This window comes from Hyla sarda, unplaced genomic scaffold (genome assembly GCF_029499605.1).
Source record: "Hyla sarda isolate aHylSar1 unplaced genomic scaffold, aHylSar1.hap1 scaffold_517, whole genome shotgun sequence".
NCBI lineage: Eukaryota > Metazoa > Chordata > Amphibia > Anura > Hylidae > Hyla > Hyla sarda.
The window spans coordinates 88,861-111,277 of record NW_026610528.1 but is presented as its reverse complement, the minus strand read 5'-3'; the positions used below and the strand labels follow the sequence as shown (position 1 = coordinate 111,277).

Here is a 22,417-nt window from a genome sequence, read left to right as displayed (position 1 = left end):
GCAATGAAAGTAGGAATCTTTCTTTTTAACCCTGTAAGGGGGTGGTGCACTGTACCCGAAGATACTGCCATATCGGGTCAATGCATAGGGCGACGGAAGCAAGCTTCGAAATCGGCCCCCGTTCTCAAAAATCCATTTAATATATGGTCCCCAGATAGGGGACGTATCAGATATTAAACTGATAAGAACAGATACTACACTTGATCTTAGCCAAAAGGCCGAGAAGCGATAACCGTGAAAGGGGCGGGCCCAACAAGGTCCCCTTCATGGGCACTATCACTGCTTGCTGTCAGGGAGGCTGCCAGACAATTTTCCATGCACACTCTGGGCTGGGGGGCAGTCAACCACCAGTACACACAGCAGAACCTAAACCCATACCATTATTGCTAAGCAGCAAGACAGGGGCCCATTGCACTCCCACGGGGCCTTTTTAAATGCAATCCATAACCCGGATTTGCCAGGAACCCTTCTTACTCCTCCTACTTGCATGTGACACTGGGCTTAGGATCTGCATAGGAAACACACACACAAGCACACACCTACCTTTGTTGCCTGCAGATGCCTCCTTGGCTGTCCCCAAACGGTATCAAACCAACACCCACGGGAAGCTGTAAGCATAGAGGACATGCCTGCACCCCATTGGACTTACCTGTGTGGGTTAAATCCGGGTTATTTGACAACCTATGGCGGTGATGGTTCTGCTCAGGCAGAGCAGTGCTGATGCTCCTCATAAAGCTGTCGCTGCTGTGAAGGTTCTAGGTGACATCACAAATCCCTTTGGTTACATACACAACAAAGCTGGGTTGTTGTTGTTTACACTCTGCAAGGCCTGTGGAAGTGAGTGACATCATAGCACTGTAGTTCTGAGGGTTCAAGATGGATGCAACAATCTCCTGTTGCTTCTATGAAGGCCGTAATAGACGACATCACCAAACAGCTCCATAGTCACATACACAGCAAAGGAGAGATGTTGTTTACACCTAGTGATGTCAGTGGTATTGAGTGACATCACAGCACAGTGCTAAGGCTCCTGGGCCTGGACACAGCAGCGGCTGCAATATCTCAACGGAGAATACGTTTATATCTATGTGTGTGTGTGCGCATATATATATATATATATATATATATATATATATATATATTTCTCCGCCGAAATCACTTTTAAACCCATTTCCACCTTTTTTTCCCTTCTCTTCCTCTTACTTTTTTTTCACGTTTTTTTACGTTTTTCTCCTTTTCACCTCTTTTCTGGGCGTATTATTCTTCTTTTTCTTCTTTTTTTTCGTCTAATGCATACCCCATCAGTGCAGCAATGCTTATTCAATACCGCCAGCAGATGGAGACACTGGGGGATAATTTTCTAAGGATTTATACTGATTTTTCCTGTCTGAATTTGTCGCACAGAAAGTTGCAGGCCAAATATGTGTGACATTTCTGCGACTTTAGCTTCTAGAGCATTTTTACAACATTATACATAGGTGCTGAATACATAAAAAGCGACTGTTCAGCGACAGACAAGTCGCATCGGCTGAAAGTAGGCCAGAATGTCAGTCCATGTTGGAGCAGGTTTAGATACAGTCTAAAGCATAGATCTCAAAGTCTGTGCACAGAATTTAGCAAGGGCCTCGCACCTTCTGATGCATCAGGTAGGTGCACAATAGCATAGCCTAACCCTCTGTACTTTGGTCTATATTGATGCGGGACATAGACAGCCAGCTGATGACCAATCCATTAGTGCAATGGATGGCTGGAAGCATTTGTCTTTGCCTTTGCAATACCACAGAAGCAATGCATGGTCAATGTACAGCAATGACACACCTGTGTGAACAGCCAGGAGACCCCCCCCCCCCCCATGTTATGTTACATAGTTACATAGTTAGTACGGTCGAAAAAAGACATATGTCCATCACGTTCAACCAGGGAATTAAGGGGTAGGGGTGTGGCGCGATATTGGGGAAGGGATGAGATTTTATATTTCTTCATAAGCATTAATCTTATTTTGTCAATTAGGAACATTCAGCACCCACCCGCTATCAAGGCAGCTGCCTATCATGTCATGCCCTACCTGCACAGGTGTGCTGGCTACTCAAATGATCCAATTAAGGAGGCCATTTAGTCAGCAGCAGCAGAAGTCCTGTGCCTGGACGCTCCAACAGGGGCCAGACACAAGCAGAAGCAGAAGCAGCAGAAGCAGCAGCAGCACCACCTTTTGTTTATTGGCTGCAGCAGCAGCAAGGCCCACAGGGCTGGCTAGCTGGCTAGCCAGCAAGCAGGTAGCAATGAAAGTAGGAATCTTTCTTTTTAACCCTGTAAGGGGGTGGTGCACTGTACCCGAAGATACTGCCATATCGGGTCAATGCATAGGGCGACGGAAGCAAGCTTCGAAATCGGCCCCCGTTCTCAAAAATCCATTTAATATATGGTCCCCAGATAGGGGACGTATCAGATATTAAACTGATAAGAACAGATTTTTTTTTTTTTTTTTTTTTTTTTATCTAAAGCCGAGGAACGTGCTTTCGATTCACCCAAAGTGCAAGAAAAAGTGCAAACGTGTTACACTAAAAAAACGTGCACAAAGGATGCGGTCTATCGCAAGCCCTTCTCCGATAGGAGAGAGGCCCCCCAACAAACCTTACCCTTCGCCTCCGGACCAAAAGGTACCTGCGAGGTTCCAGGTTCGATGTCCCTTTTCGCCGAAGCTACTAGGGGACCACAAATGCTCCCGGCATCCCCCTTGGCGTTAGCCAAGGTATCTGCCCGCAGAGCCGATTACGGTAGGTACCCTGCCAAAGCAGGAGTACCCGGGGTGTTTGCAGGGAGGTGCGGAACCTAATGGCCACACACACCTCCCCTAGACCGCCAGGAGGGACACCCAGAAGGGCTACCGCATCCTGACAAATCCTGTGAACACACAACACGCAAAAAGTGACACAGTGAGACAAAAAATAAATAAATAAGTGAATGTGTGCAGATATACTGCCCGGACATCCGGCCGGATCTATAAAAATTTCTCTGATCCTAGCCAGAAGGCCGGGAATCAAGAGGTGAGTGCCACAAGGTGAAGAGATTATGGTGCCCGTGCTTCAACTCAGTGAGTCTATTCTCCCAGTGAGTTTCGGCACCTCGGGGTCACCACTCCCCGAGGCACAAAAGTACCTCGGCTCTAGACCCTCTCAGCCTCATGGCGAGACCCAGAGGGAACAGGTCACATCGGGGCAGCCGTCGAGCTGATTCCTCAGAACCAGCCCCGGAAAGCCCTGGTACACCTGCATCCTCCATGCAGCACCCATCCCCACCAGCATGAAAACTGATAAGAACAGATACTACACTTGATCTTAGCCAAAAGGCCGAGAAGCGATAACCGTGAAAGGGGCGGGCCCAACAAGGTCCCCTTCATGGGCACTATCACTGCTTGCTGTCAGGGAGGCTGCCAGACAATTTTCCATGCACACTCTGGGCTGGGGGGCAGTCAACCACCAGTACACACAGCAGAACCTAAACCCATACCATTATTGCTAAGCAGCAAGACAGGGGCCCATTGCACTCCCACGGGGCCTTTTTAAATGCAATCCATAACCCGGATTTGCCAGGAACCCTTCTTACTCCTCCTACTTGCATGTGACACTGGGCTTAGGATCTGCATAGGAAACACACACACAAGCACACACCTACCTTTGTTGCCTGCAGATGCCTCCTTGGCTGTCCCCAAACGGTATCAAACTAACAACCACGGGAAGCTGTAAGCATAGAGGACATGCCTGCACCCCATTGGACTTACCTGTGTGGGTTAAATCCGGGTTATTTGACAACCTATGGCGGTGATGGTTCTGCTCAGGCAGAGCAGTGCTGATGCTCCTCATAAAGCTGTCGCTGCTGTGAAGGTTCTAGGTGACATCACAAATCCCTTTGGTTACATACACAACAAAGCTGGGTTGTTGTTGTTTACACTCTGCAAGGCCTGTGGAAGTGAGTGACATCATAGCACTGTAGTTCTGAGGGTTCAAGATGGATGCAACAATCTCCTGTTGCTTCTATGAAGGCCGTAATAGACGACATCACCAAACAGCTCCATAGTCACATACACAGCAAAGGAGAGATGTTGTTTACACCTAGTGATGTCAGTGGTATTGAGTGACATCACAGCACAGTGCTAAGGCTCCTGGGCCTGGACACAGCAGCGGCTGCAATATCTCAACGGAGAATACGTTTATATCTATGTGTGTGTGTGCGCATATATATATATATATATATATATATTTCTCCGCCGAAATCACTTTTAAACCCATTTCCACCTTTTTTTCCCTTCTCTTCCTCTTACTTTTTTTTCACGTTTTTTTACGTTTTTCTCCTTTTCGCCTCTTTTCTGGGCGTATTATTCTTCTTTTTCTTCTTTTTTTTCGTCTAATGCATACCCCATCAGTGCAGCAATGCTTATTCAATACCGCCAGCAGATGGAGACACTGGGGGATAATTTTCTAAGGATTTATACTGATTTTTCCTGTCTGAATTTGTCGCACAGAAAGTTGCAGGCCAAATATGTGTGACATTTCTGCGACTTTAGCTTCTAGAGCATTTTTACAACATTATACATAGGTGCTGAATACATAAAAAGCGACTGTTCAGCGACAGACAAGTCGCATCGGCTGAAAGTAGGCCAGAATGTCAGTCCATGTTGGAGCAGGTTTAGATACAGTCTAAAGCATAGATCTCAAAGTCTGTGCACAGAATTTAGCAAGGGCCTCGCACCTTCTGATGCATCAGGTAGGTGCACAATAGCATAGCCTAACCCTCTGTACTTTGGTCTATATTGATGCGGGACATAGACAGCCAGCTGATGACCAATCCATTAGTGCAATGGATGGCTGGAAGCATTTGTCTTTGCCTTTGCAATACCACAGAAGCAATGCATGGTCAATGTACAGCAATGACACACCTGTGTGAACAGCCAGGAGACCCCCCCCCCCCCATGTTATGTTACATAGTTACATAGTTAGTACGGTCGAAAAAAGACATATGTCCATCACGTTCAACCAGGGAATTAAGGGGTAGGGGTGTGGCGCGATATTGGGGAAGGGATGAGATTTTATATTTCTTCATAAGCATTAATCTTATTTTGTCAATTAGGAACATTCAGCACCCACCCGCTATCAAGGCAGCTGCCTATCATGTCATGCCCTACCTGCACAGGTGTGCTGGCTACTCAAATGATCCAATTAAGGAGGCCATTTAGTCAGCAGCAGCAGAAGTCCTGTGCCTGGACGCTCCAACAGGGGCCAGACACAAGCAGAAGCAGAAGCAGCAGAAGCAGCAGCAGCACCACCTTTTGTTTATTGGCTGCAGCAGCAGCAAGGCCCACAGGGCTGGCTAGCTGGCTAGCCAGCAAGCAGGTAGCAATGAAAGTAGGAATCTTTCTTTTTAACCCTGTAAGGGGGTGGTGCACTGTACCCGAAGATACTGCCATATCGGGTCAATGCATAGGGCGACGGAAGCAAGCTTCGAAATCGGCCCCCGTTCTCAAAAATCCATTTAATATATGGTCCCCAGATAGGGGACGTATCAGATATTAAACTGATAAGAACAGATACTACACTTGATCTTAGCCAAAAGGCCGAGAAGCGATAACCGTGAAAGGGGCGGGCCCAACAAGGTCCCCTTCATGGGCACTATCACTGCTTGCTGTCAGGGAGGCTGCCAGACAATTTTCCATGCACACTCTGGGCTGGGGGGCAGTCAACCACCAGTACACACAGCAGAACCTAAACCCATACCATTATTGCTAAGCAGCAAGACAGGGGCCCATTGCACTCCCACGGGGCCTTTTTAAATGCAATCCATAACCCGGATTTGCCAGGAACCCTTCTTACTCCTCCTACTTGCATGTGACACTGGGCTTAGGATCTGCATAGGAAACACACACACAAGCACACACCTACCTTTGTTGCCTGCAGATGCCTCCTTGGCTGTCCCCAAACGGTATCAAACCAACACCCACGGGAAGCTGTAAGCATAGAGGACATGCCTGCACCCCATTGGACTTACCTGTGTGGGTTAAATCCGGGTTATTTGACAACCTATGGCGGTGATGGTTCTGCTCAGGCAGAGCAGTGCTGATGCTCCTCATAAAGCTGTCGCTGCTGTGAAGGTTCTAGGTGACATCACAAATCCCTTTGGTTACATACACAACAAAGCTGGGTTGTTGTTGTTTACACTCTGCAAGGCCTGTGGAAGTGAGTGACATCATAGCACTGTAGTTCTGAGGGTTCAAGATGGATGCAACAATCTCCTGTTGCTTCTATCTTCTATGAAGGCCGTAATAGACGACATCACCAAACAGCTCCATAGTCACATACACAGCAAAGGAGAGATGTTGTTTACACCTAGTGATGTCAGTGGTATTGAGTGACATCACAGCACAGTGCTAAGGCTCCTGGGCCTGGACACAGCAGCGGCTGCAATATCTCAACGGAGAATACGTTTATATCTATGTGTGTGTGTGCGCATATATATATATATATATATATATATATATATATATATATATATATTTCTCCGCCGAAATCACTTTTAAACCCATTTCCACCTTTTTTTCCCTTCTCTTCCTCTTACTTTTTTTTCACGTTTTTTTACGTTTTTCTCCTTTTCGCCTCTTTTCTGGGCGTATTATTCTTCTTTTTCTTCTTTTTTTTCGTCTAATGCATACCCCATCAGTGCAGCAATGCTTATTCAATACCGCCAGCAGATGGAGACACTGGGGGATAATTTTCTAAGGATTTATACTGATTTTTCCTGTCTGAATTTGTCGCACAGAAAGTTGCAGGCCAAATATGTGTGACATTTCTGCGACTTTAGCTTCTAGAGCATTTTTACAACATTATACATAGGTGCTGAATACATAAAAAGCGACTGTTCAGCGACAGACAAGTCGCATCGGCTGAAAGTAGGCCAGAATGTCAGTCCATGTTGGAGCAGGTTTAGATACAGTCTAAAGCATAGATCTCAAAGTCTGTGCACAGAATTTAGCAAGGGCCTCGCACCTTCTGATGCATCAGGTAGGTGCACAATAGCATAGCCTAACCCTCTGTACTTTGGTCTATATTGATGCGGGACATAGACAGCCAGCTGATGACCAATCCATTAGTGCAATGGATGGCTGGAAGCATTTGTCTTTGCCTTTGCAATACCACAGAAGCAATGCATGGTCAATGTACAGCAATGACACACCTGTGTGAACAGCCAGGAGACCCCCCCCCCCCCATGTTATGTTACATAGTTACATAGTTAGTACGGTCGAAAAAAGACATATGTCCATCACGTTCAACCAGGGAATTAAGGGGTAGGGGTGTGGCGCGATATTGGGGAAGGGATGAGATTTTATATTTCTTCATAAGCATTAATCTTATTTTGTCAATTAGGAACATTCAGCACCCACCCGCTATCAAGGCAGCTGCCTATCATGTCATGCCCTACCTGCACAGGTGTGCTGGCTACTCAAATGATCCAATTAAGGAGGCCATTTAGTCAGCAGCAGCAGAAGTCCTGTGCCTGGACGCTCCAACAGGGGCCAGACACAAGCAGAAGCAGAAGCAGCAGAAGCAGCAGCAGCACCACCTTTTGTTTATTGGCTGCAGCAGCAGCAAGGCCCACAGGGCTGGCTAGCTGGCTAGCCAGCAAGCAGGTAGCAATGAAAGTAGGAATCTTTCTTTTTAACCCTGTAAGGGGGTGGTGCACTGTACCCGAAGATACTGCCATATCGGGTCAATGCATAGGGCGACGGAAGCAAGCTTCGAAATCGGCCCCCGTTCTCAAAAATCCATTTAATATATGGTCCCCAGATAGGGGACGTATCAGATATTAAACTGATAAGAACAGATACTACACTTGATCTTAGCCAAAAGGCCGAGAAGCGATAACCATGAAAGGGGCGGGCCCAACAAGGTCCCCTTCATGGGCACTATCACTGCTTGCTGTCAGGGAGGCTGCCAGACAATTTTCCATGCACACTCTGGGCTGGGGGGCAGTCAACCACCAGTACACACAGCAGAACCTAAACCCATACCATTATTGCTAAGCAGCAAGACAGGGGCCCATTGCACTCCCACGGGGCCTTTTTAAATGCAATCCATAACCCGGATTTGCCAGGAACCCTTCTTACTCCTCCTACTTGCATGTGACACTGGGCTTAGGATCTGCATAGGAAACACACACACAAGCACACACCTACCTTTGTTGCCTGCAGATGCCTCCTTGGCTGTCCCCAAACGGTATCAAACCAACACCCACGGGAAGCTGTAAGCATAGAGGACATGCCTGCACCCCATTGGACTTACCTGTGTGGGTTAAATCCGGGTTATTTGACAACCTATGGCGGTGATGGTTCTGCTCAGGCAGAGCAGTGCTGATGCTCCTCATAAAGCTGTCGCTGCTGTGAAGGTTCTAGGTGACATCACAAATCCCTTTGGTTACATACACAACAAAGCTGGGTTGTTGTTGTTTACACTCTGCAAGGCCTGTGGAAGTGAGTGACATCATAGCACTGTAGTTCTGAGGGTTCAAGATGGATGCAACAATCTCCTGTTGCTTCTATGAAGGCCGTAATAGACGACATCACCAAACAGCTCCATAGTCACATACACAGCAAAGGAGAGATGTTGTTTACACCTAGTGATGTCAGTGGTATTGAGTGACATCACAGCACAGTGCTAAGGCTCCTGGGCCTGGACACAGCAGCGGCTGCAATATCTCAACGGAGAATACGTTTATATCTATGTGTGTGTGTGCGCATATATATATATATATATATATATATATATATATATATATTTCTCCGCCGAAATCACTTTTAAACCCATTTCCACCTTTTTTTCCCTTCTCTTCCTCTTACTTTTTTTTCACGTTTTTTTACGTTTTTCTCCTTTTCGCCTCTTTTCTGGGCGTATTATTCTTCTTTTTCTTCTTTTTTTTCGTCTAATGCATACCCCATCAGTGCAGCAATGCTTATTCAATACCGCCAGCAGATGGAGACACTGGGGGATAATTTTCTAAGGATTTATACTGATTTTTCCTGTCTGAATTTGTCGCACAGAAAGTTGCAGGCCAAATATGTGTGACATTTCTGCGACTTTAGCTTCTAGAGCATTTTTACAACATTATACATAGGTGCTGAATACATAAAAAGCGACTGTTCAGCGACAGACAAGTCGCATCGGCTGAAAGTAGGCCAGAATGTCAGTCCATGTTGGAGCAGGTTTAGATACAGTCTAAAGCATAGATCTCAAAGTCTGTGCACAGAATTTAGCAAGGGCCTCGCACCTTCTGATGCATCAGGTAGGTGCACAATAGCATAGCCTAACCCTCTGTACTTTGGTCTATATTGATGCGGGACATAGACAGCCAGCTGATGACCAATCCATTAGTGCAATGGATGGCTGGAAGCATTTGTCTTTGCCTTTGCAATACCACAGAAGCAATGCATGGTCAATGTACAGCAATGACACACCTGTGTGAACAGCCAGGAGACCCCCCCCCCCCCCATGTTATGTTACATAGTTACATAGTTAGTACGGTCGAAAAAAGACATATGTCCATCACGTTCAACCAGGGAATTAAGGGGTAGGGGTGTGGCGCGATATTGGGGAAGGGATGAGATTTTATATTTCTTCATAAGCATTAATCTTATTTTGTCAATTAGGAACATTCAGCACCCACCCGCTATCAAGGCAGCTGCCTATCATGTCATGCCCTACCTTGCACAGGTGTGCTGGCTACTCAAATGATCCAATTAAGGAGGCCATTTAGTCAGCAGCAGCAGAAGTCCTGTGCCTGGACGCTCCAACAGGGGCCAGACACAAGCAGAAGCAGAAGCAGCAGAAGCAGCAGCAGCACCACCTTTTGTTTATTGGCTGCAGCAGCAGCAAGGCCCACAGGGCTGGCTAGCTGGCTAGCCAGCAAGCAGGTAGCAATGAAAGTAGGAATCTTTCTTTTTAACCCTGTAAGGGGGTGGTGCACTGTACCCGAAGATACTGCCATATCGGGTCAATGCATAGGGCGACGGAAGCAAGCTTCGAAATCGGCCCCCGTTCTCAAAAATCCATTTAATATATGGTCCCCAGATAGGGGACGTATCAGATATTAAACTGATAAGAACAGATACTACACTTGATCTTAGCCAAAAGGCCGAGAAGCGATAACCGTGAAAGGGGCGGGCCCAACAAGGTCCCCTTCATGGGCACTATCACTGCTTGCTGTCAGGGAGGCTGCCAGACAATTTTCCATGCACACTCTGGGCTGGGGGGCAGTCAACCACCAGTACACACAGCAGAACCTAAACCCATACCATTATTGCTAAGCAGCAAGACAGGGGCCCATTGCACTCCCACGGGGCCTTTTTAAATGCAATCCATAACCCGGATTTGCCAGGAACCCTTCTTACTCCTCCTACTTGCATGTGACACTGGGCTTAGGATCTGCATAGGAAACACACACACAAGCACACACCTACCTTTGTTGCCTGCAGATGCCTCCTTGGCTGTCCCCAAACGGTATCAAACCAACACCCACGGGAAGCTGTAAGCATAGAGGACATGCCTGCACCCCATTGGACTTACCTGTGTGGGTTAAATCCGGGTTATTTGACAACCTATGGCGGTGATGGTTCTGCTCAGGCAGAGCAGTGCTGATGCTCCTCATAAAGCTGTCGCTGCTGTGAAGGTTCTAGGTGACATCACAAATCCCTTTGGTTACATACACAACAAAGCTGGGTTGTTGTTGTTTACACTCTGCAAGGCCTGTGGAAGTGAGTGACATCATAGCACTGTAGTTCTGAGGGTTCAAGATGGATGCAACAATCTCCTGTTGCTTCTATGAAGGCCGTAATAGACGACATCACCAAACAGCTCCATAGTCACATACACAGCAAAGGAGAGATGTTGTTTACACCTAGTGATGTCAGTGGTATTGAGTGACATCACAGCACAGTGCTAAGGCTCCTGGGCCTGGACACAGCAGCGGCTGCAATATCTCAACGGAGAATACGTTTATATCTATGTGTGTGTGTGCGCATATATATATATATATATATATATATATATATATATATATATTTCTCCGCCGAAATCACTTTTAAACCCATTTCCACCTTTTTTTCCCTTCTCTTCCTCTTACTTTTTTTTCACGTTTTTTTACGTTTTTCTCCTTTTCGCCTCTTTTCTGGGCGTATTATTCTTCTTTTTCTTCTTTTTTTTCGTCTAATGCATACCCCATCAGTGCAGCAATGCTTATTCAATACCGCCAGCAGATGGAGACACTGGGGGATAATTTTCTAAGGATTTATACTGATTTTTCCTGTCTGAATTTGTCGCACAGAAAGTTGCAGGCCAAATATGTGTGACATTTCTGCGACTTTAGCTTCTAGAGCATTTTTACAACATTATACATAGGTGCTGAATACATAAAAAGCGACTGTTCAGCGACAGACAAGTCGCATCGGCTGAAAGTAGGCCAGAATGTCAGTCCATGTTGGAGCAGGTTTAGATACAGTCTAAAGCATAGATCTCAAAGTCTGTGCACAGAATTTAGCAAGGGCCTCGCACCTTCTGATGCATCAGGTAGGTGCACAATAGCATAGCCTAACCCTCTGTACTTTGGTCTATATTGATGCGGGACATAGACAGCCAGCTGATGACCAATCCATTAGTGCAATGGATGGCTGGAAGCATTTGTCTTTGCCTTTGCAATACCACAGAAGCAATGCATGGTCAATGTACAGCAATGACACACCTGTGTGAACAGCCAGGAGACCCCCCCCCCCCCATGTTATGTTACATAGTTACATAGTTAGTACGGTCGAAAAAAGACATATGTCCATCACGTTCAACCAGGGAATTAAGGGGTAGGGGTGTGGCGCGATATTGGGGAAGGGATGAGATTTTATATTTCTTCATAAGCATTAATCTTATTTTGTCAATTAGGAACATTCAGCACCCACCCGCTATCAAGGCAGCTGCCTATCATGTCATGCCCTACCTGCACAGGTGTGCTGGCTACTCAAATGATCCAATTAAGGAGGCCATTTAGTCAGCAGCAGCAGAAGTCCTGTGCCTGGACGCTCCAACAGGGGCCAGACACAAGCAGAAGCAGAAGCAGCAGAAGCAGCAGCAGCACCACCTTTTGTTTATTGGCTGCAGCAGCAGCAAGGCCCACAGGGCTGGCTAGCTGGCTAGCCAGCAAGCAGGTAGCAATGAAAGTAGGAATCTTTCTTTTTAACCCTGTAAGGGGGTGGTGCACTGTACCCGAAGATACTGCCATATCGGGTCAATGCATAGGGCGACGGAAGCAAGCTTCGAAATCGGCCCCCGTTCTCAAAAATCCATTTAATATATGGTCCCCAGATAGGGGACGTATCAGATATTAAACTGATAAGAACAGATACTACACTTGATCTTAGCCAAAAGGCCGAGAAGCGATAACCGTGAAAGGGGCGGGCCCAACAAGGTCCCCTTCATGGGCACTATCACTGCTTGCTGTCAGGGAGGCTGCCAGACAATTTTCCATGCACACTCTGGGCTGGGGGGCAGTCAACCACCAGTACACACAGCAGAACCTAAACCCATACCATTATTGCTAAGCAGCAAGACAGGGGCCCATTGCACTCCCACGGGGCCTTTTTAAATGCAATCCATAACCCGGATTTGCCAGGAACCCTTCTTACTCCTCCTACTTGCATGTGACACTGGGCTTAGGATCTGCATAGGAAACACACACACAAGCACACACCTACCTTTGTTGCCTGCAGATGCCTCCTTGGCTGTCCCCAAACGGTATCAAACCAACACCCACGGGAAGCTGTAAGCATAGAGGACATGCCTGCACCCCATTGGACTTACCTGTGTGGGTTAAATCCGGGTTATTTGACAACCTATGGCGGTGATGGTTCTGCTCAGGCAGAGCAGTGCTGATGCTCCTCATAAAGCTGTCGCTGCTGTGAAGGTTCTAGGTGACATCACAAATCCCTTTGGTTACATACACAACAAAGCTGGGTTGTTGTTGTTTACACTCTGCAAGGCCTGTGGAAGTGAGTGACATCATAGCACTGTAGTTCTGAGGGTTCAAGATGGATGCAACAATCTCCTGTTGCTTCTATGAAGGCCGTAATAGACGACATCACCAAACAGCTCCATAGTCACATACACAGCAAAGGAGAGATGTTGTTTACACCTAGTGATGTCAGTGGTATTGAGTGACATCACAGCACAGTGCTAAGGCTCCTGGGCCTGGACACAGCAGCGGCTGCAATATCTCAACGGAGAATACGTTTATATCTATGTGTGTGTGTGCGCATATATATATATATATATATATATATATATATATATATATATATATATATTTCTCCGCCGAAATCACTTTTAAACCCATTTCCACCTTTTTTTCCCTTCTCTTCCTCTTACTTTTTTTTCACGTTTTTTTACGTTTTTCTCCTTTTCGCCTCTTTTCTGGGCGTATTATTCTTCTTTTTCTTCTTTTTTTTCGTCTAATGCATACCCCATCAGTGCAGCAATGCTTATTCAATACCGCCAGCAGATGGAGACACTGGGGGATAATTTTCTAAGGATTTATACTGATTTTTCCTGTCTGAATTTGTCGCACAGAAAGTTGCAGGCCAAATATGTGTGACATTTCTGCGACTTTAGCTTCTAGAGCATTTTTACAACATTATACATAGGTGCTGAATACATAAAAAGCGACTGTTCAGCGACAGACAAGTCGCATCGGCTGAAAGTAGGCCAGAATGTCAGTCCATGTTGGAGCAGGTTTAGATACAGTCTAAAGCATAGATCTCAAAGTCTGTGCACAGAATTTAGCAAGGGCCTCGCACCTTCTGATGCATCAGGTAGGTGCACAATAGCATAGCCTAACCCTCTGTACTTTGGTCTATATTGATGCGGGACATAGACAGCCAGCTGATGACCAATCCATTAGTGCAATGGATGGCTGGAAGCATTTGTCTTTGCCTTTGCAATACCACAGAAGCAATGCATGGTCAATGTACAGCAATGACACACCTGTGTGAACAGCCAGGAGACCCCCCCCCCCCCATGTTATGTTACATAGTTACATAGTTAGTACGGTCGAAAAAAGACATATGTCCATCACGTTCAACCAGGGAATTAAGGGGTAGGGGTGTGGCGCGATATTGGGGAAGGGATGAGATTTTATATTTCTTCATAAGCATTAATCTTATTTTGTCAATTAGGAACATTCAGCACCCACCCGCTATCAAGGCAGCTGCCTATCATGTCATGCCCTACCTGCACAGGTGTGCTGGCTACTCAAATGATCCAATTAAGGAGGCCATTTAGTCAGCAGCAGCAGAAGTCCTGTGCCTGGACGCTCCAACAGGGGCCAGACACAAGCAGAAGCAGAAGCAGCAGAAGCAGCAGCAGCAAGGCCCACAGGGCTGGCTAGCTGGCTAGCCAGCAAGCAGGTAGCAATGAAAGTAGGAATCTTTCTTTTTAACCCTGTAAGGGGGTGGTGCACTGTACCCGAAGATACTGCCATATCGGGTCAATGCATAGGGCGACGGAAGCAAGCTTCGAAATCGGCCCCCGTTCTCAAAAATCCATTTAATATATGGTCCCTAGATAGGGGACGTATCAGATATTAAACTGATAAGAACAGATACTACACTTGATCTTAGCCAAAAGGCCGAGAAGCGATAACCGTGAAAGGGGCGGGCCCAACAAGGTCCCCTTCATGGGCACTATCACTGCTTGCTGTCAGGGAGGCTGCCAGACAATTTTCCATGCACACTCTGGGCTGGGGGGCAGTCAACCACCAGTACACACAGCAGAACCTAAACCCATACCATTATTGCTAAGCAGCAAGACAGGGGCCCATTGCACTCCCACGGGGCCTTTTTAAATGCAATCCATAACCCGGATTTGCCAGGAACCCTTCTTACTCCTCCTACTTGCATGTGACACTGGGCTTAGGATCTGCATAGGAAACACACACACAAGCACACACCTACCTTTGTTGCCTGCAGATGCCTCCTTGGCTGTCCCCAAACGGTATCAAACCAACACCCACGGGAAGCTGTAAGCATAGAGGACATGCCTGCACCCCATTGGACTTACCTGTGTGGGTTAAATCCGGGTTATTTGACAACCTATGGCGGTGATGGTTCTGCTCAGGCAGAGCAGTGCTGATGCTCCTCATAAAGCTGTCGCTGCTGTGAAGGTTCTAGGTGACATCACAAATCCCTTTGGTTACATACACAACAAAGCTGGGTTGTTGTTGTTTACACTCTGCAAGGCCTGTGGAAGTGAGTGACATCATAGCACTGTAGTTCTGAGGGTTCAAGATGGATGCAACAATCTCCTGTTGCTTCTATGAAGGCCGTAATAGACGACATCACCAAACAGCTCCATAGTCACATACACAGCAAAGGAGAGATGTTGTTTACACCTAGTGATGTCAGTGGTATTGAGTGACATCACAGCACAGTGCTAAGGCTCCTGGGCCTGGACACAGCAGCGGCTGCAATATCTCAACGGAGAATACGTTTATATCTATGTGTGTGTGTGCGCATATATATATATATATATATATATATATATATATATATATATATATTCTCCGCCGAAATCACTTTTAAACCCATTTCCACCTTTTTTTCCCTTCTCTTCCTCTTACTTTTTTTTCACGTTTTTTTACGTTTTTCTCCTTTTCGCCTCTTTTCTGGGCGTATTATTCTTCTTTTTCTTCTTTTTTTTCGTCTAATGCATACCCCATCAGTGCAGCAATGCTTATTCAATACCGCCAGCAGATGGAGACACTGGGGGATAATTTTCTAAGGATTTATACTGATTTTTCCTGTCTGAATTTGTCGCACAGAAAGTTGCAGGCCAAATATGTGTGACATTTCTGCGACTTTAGCTTCTAGAGCATTTTTACAACATTATACATAGGTGCTGAATACATAAAAAGCGACTGTTCAGCGACAGACAAGTCGCATCGGCTGAAAGTAGGCCAGAATGTCAGTCCATGTTGGAGCAGGTTTAGATACAGTCTAAAGCATAGATCTCAAAGTCTGTGCACAGAATTTAGCAAGGGCCTCGCACCTTCTGATGCATCAGGTAGGTGCACAATAGCATAGCCTAACCCTCTGTACTTTGGTCTATATTGATGCGGGACATAGACAGCCAGCTGATGACCAATCCATTAGTGCAATGGATGGCTGGAAGCATTTGTCTTTGCCTTTGCAATACCACAGAAGCAATGCATGGTCAATGTACAGCAATGACACACCTGTGTGAACAGCCAGGAGACCCCCCCCCCCCCATGTTATGTTACATAGTTACATAGTTAGTACGGTCGAAAAAAGACATATGTCCATCACGTTCAACCAGGGAATTAAGGGGTAGGGGTGTGGCGCGATATTGGGGAAGGGATGAGATTTTATATTTCTTCATAAGCATTAATCTTATTTTGTCAATTAGGAACATTCAGCACCCACCCGCTATCAAGGCAGCTGCCTATCATGTCATGCCCTACCTGCACAGGTGTGCTGGCTACTCAAATGATCCAATTAAGGAGGCCATTTAGTCAGCAGCAGCAGAAGTCCTGTGCCTGGACGCTCCAACAGGGGCCAGACACAAGCAGAAGCAGAAGCAGCAGAAGCAGCAGCAGCACCACCTTTTGTTTATTGGCTGCAGCAGCAGCAAGGCCCACAGGGCTGGCTAGCTGGCTAGCCAGCAAGCAGGTAGCAATGAAAGTAGGAATCTTTCTTTTTAACCCTGTAAGGGGGTGGTGCACTGTACCCGAAGATACTGCCATATCGGGTCAATGCATAGGGCGACGGAAGCAAGCTTCGAAATCGGCCCCCGTTCTCAAAAATCCATTTAATATATGGTCCCCAGATAGGGGACGTATCAGATATTAAACTGATAAGAACAGATACTACACTTGATCTTAGCCAAAAGGCCGAGAAGCGATAACCGTGAAAGGGGCGGGCCCAACAAGGTCCCCTTCATGGGCACTATCACTGCTTGCTGTCAGGGAGGCTGCCAGACAATTTTCCATGCACACTCTGGGCTGGGGGGCAGTCAACCACCAGTACACACAGCAGAACCTAAACCCATACCATTATTGCTAAGCAGCAAGACAGGGGCCCATTGCACTCCCACGGGGCCTTTTTAAATGCAATCCATAACCCGGATTTGCCAGGAACCCTTCTTACTCCTCCTACTTGCATGTGACACTGGGCTTAGGATCTGCATAGGAAACACACACACAAGCACACACCTACCTTTGTTGCCTGCAGATGCCTCCTTGGCTGTCCCCAAACGGTATCAAACCAACACCCACGGGAAGCTGTAAGCATAGAGGACATGCCTGCACCCCATTGGACTTACCTGTGTGGGTTAAATCCGGGTTATTTGACAACCTATGGCGGTGATGGTTCTGCTCAGGCAGAGCAGTGCTGATGCTCCTCATAAAGCTGTCGCTGCTGTGAAGGTTCTAGGTGACATCACAAATCCCTTTGGTTACATACACAACAAAGCTGGGTTGTTGTTGTTTACACTCTGCAAGGCCTGTGGAAGTGAGTGACATCATAGCACTGTAGTTCTGAGGGTTCAAGATGGATGCAACAATCTCCTGTTGCTTCTATGAAGGCCGTAATAGACGACATCACCAAACAGCTCCATAGTCACATACACAGCAAAGGAGAGATGTTGTTTACACCTAGTGATGTCAGTGGTATTGAGTGACATCACAGCACAGTGCTAAGGCTCCTGGGCCTGGACACAGCAGCGGCTGCAATATCTCAACGGAGAATACGTTTATATCTATGTGTGTGTGTGCGCATATATATATATATATATATATATATATATATATATATATATATATTTCTCCGCCGAAATCACTTTTAAACCCATTTCCACCTTTTTTTCCCTTCTCTTCCTCTTACTTTTTTTTCACGTTTTTTTACGTTTTTCTCCTTTTCGCCTCTTTTCTGGGCGTATTATTCTTCTTTTTCTTCTTTTTTTTCGTCTAATGCATACCCCATCAGTGCAGCAATGCTTATTCAATACCGCCAGCAGATGGAGACACTGGGGGATAATTTTCTAAGGATTTATACTGATTTTTCCTGTCTGAATTTGTCGCACAGAAAGTTGCAGGCCAAATATGTGTGACATTTCTGCGACTTTAGCTTCTAGAGCATTTTTACAACATTATACATAGGTGCTGAATACATAAAAAGCGACTGTTCAGCGACAGACAAGTCGCATCGGCTGAAAGTAGGCCAGAATGTCAGTCCATGTTGGAGCAGGTTTAGATACAGTCTAAAGCATAGATCTCAAAGTCTGTGCACAGAATTTAGCAAGGGCCTCGCACCTTCTGATGCATCAGGTAGGTGCACAATAGCATAGCCTAACCCTCTGTACTTTGGTCTATATTGATGCGGGACATAGACAGCCAGCTGATGACCAATCCATTAGTGCAATGGATGGCTGGAAGCATTTGTCTTTGCCTTTGCAATACCACAGAAGCAATGCATGGTCAATGTACAGCAATGACACACCTGTGTGAACAGCCAGGAGACCCCCCCCCCCCATGTTATGTTACATAGTTACATAGTTAGTACGGTCGAAAAAAGACATATGTCCATCACGTTCAACCAGGGAATTAAGGGGTAGGGGTGTGGCGCGATATTGGGGAAGGGATGAGATTTTATATTTCTTCATAAGCATTAATCTTATTTTGTCAATTAGGAACATTCAGCACCCACCCGCTATCAAGGCAGCTGCCTATCATGTCATGCCCTACCTGCACAGGTGTGCTGGCTACTCAAATGATCCAATTAAGGAGGCCATTTAGTCAGCAGCAGCAGAAGTCCTGTGCCTGGACGCTCCAACAGGGGCCAGACACAAGCAGAAGCAGAAGCAGCAGAAGCAGCAGCAGCACCACCTTTTGTTTATTGGCTGCAGCAGCAGCAAGGCCCACAGGGCTGGCTAGCTGGCTAGCCAGCAAGCAGGTAGCAATGAAAGTAGGAATCTTTCTTTTTAACCCTGTAAGGGGGTGGTGCACTGTACCCGAAGATACTGCCATATCGGGTCAATGCATAGGGCGACGGAAGCAAGCTTCGAAATCGGCCCCCGTTCTCAAAAATCCATTTAATATATGGTCCCCAGATAGGGGACGTATCAGATATTAAACTGATAAGAACAGATACTACACTTGATCTTAGCCAAAAGGCCGAGAAGCGATAACCGTGAAAGGGGCGGGCCCAACAAGGTCCCCTTCATGGGCACTATCACTGCTTGCTGTCAGGGAGGCTGCCAGACAATTTTCCATGCACACTCTGGGCTGGGGGGCAGTCAACCACCAGTACACACAGCAGAACCTAAACCCATACCATTATTGCTAAGCAGCAAGACAGGGGCCCATTGCACTCCCACGGGGCCTTTTTAAATGCAATCCATAACCCGGATTTGCCAGGAACCCTTCTTACTCCTCCTACTTGCATGTGACACTGGGCTTAGGATCTGCATAGGAAACACACACACAAGCACACACCTACCTTTGTTGCCTGCAGATGCCTCCTTGGCTGTCCCCAAACGGTATCAAACCAACACCCACGGGAAGCTGTAAGCATAGAGGACATGCCTGCACCCCATTGGACTTACCTGTGTGGGTTAAATCCGGGTTATTTGACAACCTATGGCGGTGATGGTTCTGCTCAGGCAGAGCAGTGCTGATGCTCCTCATAAAGCTGTCGCTGCTGTGAAGGTTCTAGGTGACATCACAAATCCCTTTGGTTACATACACAACAAAGCTGGGTTGTTGTTGTTTACACTCTGCAAGGCCTGTGGAAGTGAGTGACATCATAGCACTGTAGTTCTGAGGGTTCAAGATGGATGCAACAATCTCCTGTTGCTTCTATGAAGGCCGTAATAGACGACATCACCAAACAGCTCCATAGTCACATACACAGCAAAGGAGAGATGTTGTTTACACCTAGTGATGTCAGTGGTATTGAGTGACATCACAGCACAGTGCTAAGGCTCCTGGGCCTGGACACAGCAGCGGCTGCAATATCTCAACGGAGAATACGTTTATATCTATGTGTGTGTGTGCGCGCATATATATATATATATATATATATATATATATATATATATATATATATATTCTCCGCCGAAATCACTTTTAAACCCATTTCCACCTTTTTTTCCCTTCTCTTCCTCTTACTTTTTTTTCACGTTTTTTTACGTTTTTCTCCTTTTCGCCTCTTTTCTGGGCGTATTATTCTTCTTTTTCTTCTTTTTTTTCGTCTAATGCATACCCCATCAGTGCAGCAATGCTTATTCAATACCGCCAGCAGATGGAGACACTGGGGGATAATTTTCTAAGGATTTATACTGATTTTTCCTGTCTGAATTTGTCGCACAGAAAGTTGCAGGCCAAATATGTGTGACATTTCTGCGACTTTAGCTTCTAGAGCATTTTTACAACATTATACATAGGTGCTGAATACATAAAAAGCGACTGTTCAGCGACAGACAAGTCGCATCGGCTGAAAGTAGGCCAGAATGTCAGTCCATGTTGGAGCAGGTTTAGATACAGTCTAAAGCATAGATCTCAAAGTCTGTGCACAGAATTTAGCAAGGGCCTCGCACCTTCTAATGCATCAGGTAGGTGCACAATAGCATAGCCTAACCCTCTGTACTTTGGTCTATATTGATGCGGGACATAGACAGCCAGCTGATGACCAATCCATTAGTGCAATGGATGGCTGGAAGCATTTGTCTTTGCCTTTGCAATACCACAGAAGCAATGCATGGTCAATGTACAGCAATGACACACCTGTGTGAACAGCCAGGAGACCCCCCCCCCCCATGTTATGTTACATAGTTACATAGTTAGTACGGTCGAAAAAAGACATATGTCCATCACGTTCAACCAGGGAATTAAGGGGTAGGGGTGTGGCGCGATATTGGGGAAGGGATGAGATTTTATATTTCTTCATAAGCATTAATCTTATTTTGTCAATTAGGAACATTCAGCACCCACCCGCTATCAAGGCAGCTGCCTATCATGTCATGCCCTACCTGCACAGGTGTGCTGGCTACTCAAATGATCCAATTAAGGAGGCCATTTAGTCAGCAGCAGCAGAAGTCCTGTGCCTGGACGCTCCAACAGGGGCCAGACACAAGCAGAAGCAGAAGCAGCAGAAGCAGCAGCAGCACCACCTTTTGTTTATTGGCTGCAGCAGCAGCAAGGCCCACAGGGCTGGCTAGCTGGCTAGCCAGCAAGCAGGTAGCAATGAAAGTAGGAATCTTTCTTTTTAACCCTGTAAGGGGGTGGTGCACTGTACCCGAAGATACTGCCATATCGGGTCAATGCATAGGGCGACGGAAGCAAGCTTCGAAATCGGCCCCCGTTCTCAAAAATCCATTTAATATATGGTCCCCAGATAGGGGACGTATCAGATATTAAACTGATAAGAACAGATACTACACTTGATCTTAGCCAAAAGGCCGAGAAGCGATAACCGTGAAAGGGGCGGGCCCAACAAGGTCCCCTTCATGGGCACTATCACTGCTTGCTGTCAGGGAGGCTGCCAGACAATTTTCCATGCACACTCTGGGCTGGGGGGCAGTCAACCACCAGTACACACAGCAGAACCTAAACCCATACCATTATTGCTAAGCAGCAAGACAGGGGCCCATTGCACTCCCACGGGGCCTTTTTAAATGCAATCCATAACCCGGATTTGCCAGGAACCCTTCTTACTCCTCCTACTTGCATGTGACACTGGGCTTAGGATCTGCATAGGAAACACACACACAAGCACACACCTACCTTTGTTGCCTGCAGATGCCTCCTTGGCTGTCCCCAAACGGTATCAAACCAACACCCACGGGAAGCTGTAAGCATAGAGGACATGCCTGCACCCCATTGGACTTACCTGTGTGGGTTAAATCCGGGTTATTTGACAACCTATGGCGGTGATGGTTCTGCTCAGGCAGAGCAGTGCTGATGCTCCTCATAAAGCTGTCGCTGCTGTGAAGGTTCTAGGTGACATCACAAATCCCTTTGGTTACATACACAACAAAGCTGGGTTGTTGTTGTTTACACTCTGCAAGGCCTGTGGAAGTGAGTGACATCATAGCACTGTAGTTCTGAGGGTTCAAGATGGATGCAACAATCTCCTGTTGCTTCTATGAAGGCCGTAATAGACGACATCACCAAACAGCTCCATAGTCACATACACAGCAAAGGAGAGATGTTGTTTACACCTAGTGATGTCAGTGGTATTGAGTGACATCACAGCACAGTGCTAAGGCTCCTGGGCCTGGACACAGCAGCGGCTGCAATATCTCAACGGAGAATACGTTTATATCTA

The 22,417-nt window shown here is 46.5% G+C and overlaps 10 non-coding genes and 1 pseudogene across 10 annotated transcripts; all 11 read right to left on the bottom strand.

Annotated features, from left to right (window-relative positions):
• Positions 1-39: 39 nt before the first annotated feature.
• LOC130338347 (U2 spliceosomal RNA) lies at positions 40-230 on the bottom strand. The gene has a single exon (XR_008879062.1). It is a non-coding gene; the product is annotated as a U2 spliceosomal RNA (small nuclear RNA).
• A 2,085-nt stretch (positions 231-2,315) lies between these two features.
• LOC130338306 (U2 spliceosomal RNA) lies at positions 2,316-2,506 on the bottom strand. Its single transcript, XR_008879030.1, has one exon. It is a non-coding gene; the product is annotated as a U2 spliceosomal RNA (small nuclear RNA).
• Positions 2,507-3,199: 693 nt separating this feature from the next.
• Positions 3,200-3,359, bottom strand: LOC130338310 (U2 spliceosomal RNA; annotated as a pseudogene).
• A 2,070-nt stretch (positions 3,360-5,429) lies between these two features.
• Positions 5,430-5,620, bottom strand: LOC130338346 (U2 spliceosomal RNA). Its single transcript, XR_008879061.1, has one exon. It is a non-coding gene; the product is annotated as a U2 spliceosomal RNA (small nuclear RNA).
• A 2,097-nt stretch (positions 5,621-7,717) lies between these two features.
• LOC130338343 (U2 spliceosomal RNA) lies at positions 7,718-7,908 on the bottom strand. The gene has a single exon (XR_008879059.1). It is a non-coding gene; the product is annotated as a U2 spliceosomal RNA (small nuclear RNA).
• Positions 7,909-9,994: 2,086 nt separating this feature from the next.
• Positions 9,995-10,185, bottom strand: LOC130338342 (U2 spliceosomal RNA). The gene has a single exon (XR_008879058.1). It is a non-coding gene; the product is annotated as a U2 spliceosomal RNA (small nuclear RNA).
• A 2,086-nt stretch (positions 10,186-12,271) lies between these two features.
• Positions 12,272-12,462, bottom strand: LOC130338341 (U2 spliceosomal RNA). The gene has a single exon (XR_008879057.1). It is a non-coding gene; the product is annotated as a U2 spliceosomal RNA (small nuclear RNA).
• A 2,062-nt stretch (positions 12,463-14,524) lies between these two features.
• Positions 14,525-14,715, bottom strand: LOC130338296 (U2 spliceosomal RNA). The gene has a single exon (XR_008879024.1). It is a non-coding gene; the product is annotated as a U2 spliceosomal RNA (small nuclear RNA).
• A 2,089-nt stretch (positions 14,716-16,804) lies between these two features.
• On the bottom strand, positions 16,805-16,995 carry LOC130338340 (U2 spliceosomal RNA). The gene has a single exon (XR_008879056.1). It is a non-coding gene; the product is annotated as a U2 spliceosomal RNA (small nuclear RNA).
• Positions 16,996-19,084: 2,089 nt separating this feature from the next.
• LOC130338339 (U2 spliceosomal RNA) lies at positions 19,085-19,275 on the bottom strand. Its single transcript, XR_008879055.1, has one exon. It is a non-coding gene; the product is annotated as a U2 spliceosomal RNA (small nuclear RNA).
• A 2,094-nt stretch (positions 19,276-21,369) lies between these two features.
• LOC130338337 (U2 spliceosomal RNA) lies at positions 21,370-21,560 on the bottom strand. Its single transcript, XR_008879054.1, has one exon. It is a non-coding gene; the product is annotated as a U2 spliceosomal RNA (small nuclear RNA).
• Positions 21,561-22,417: the final 857 nt, after the last annotated feature.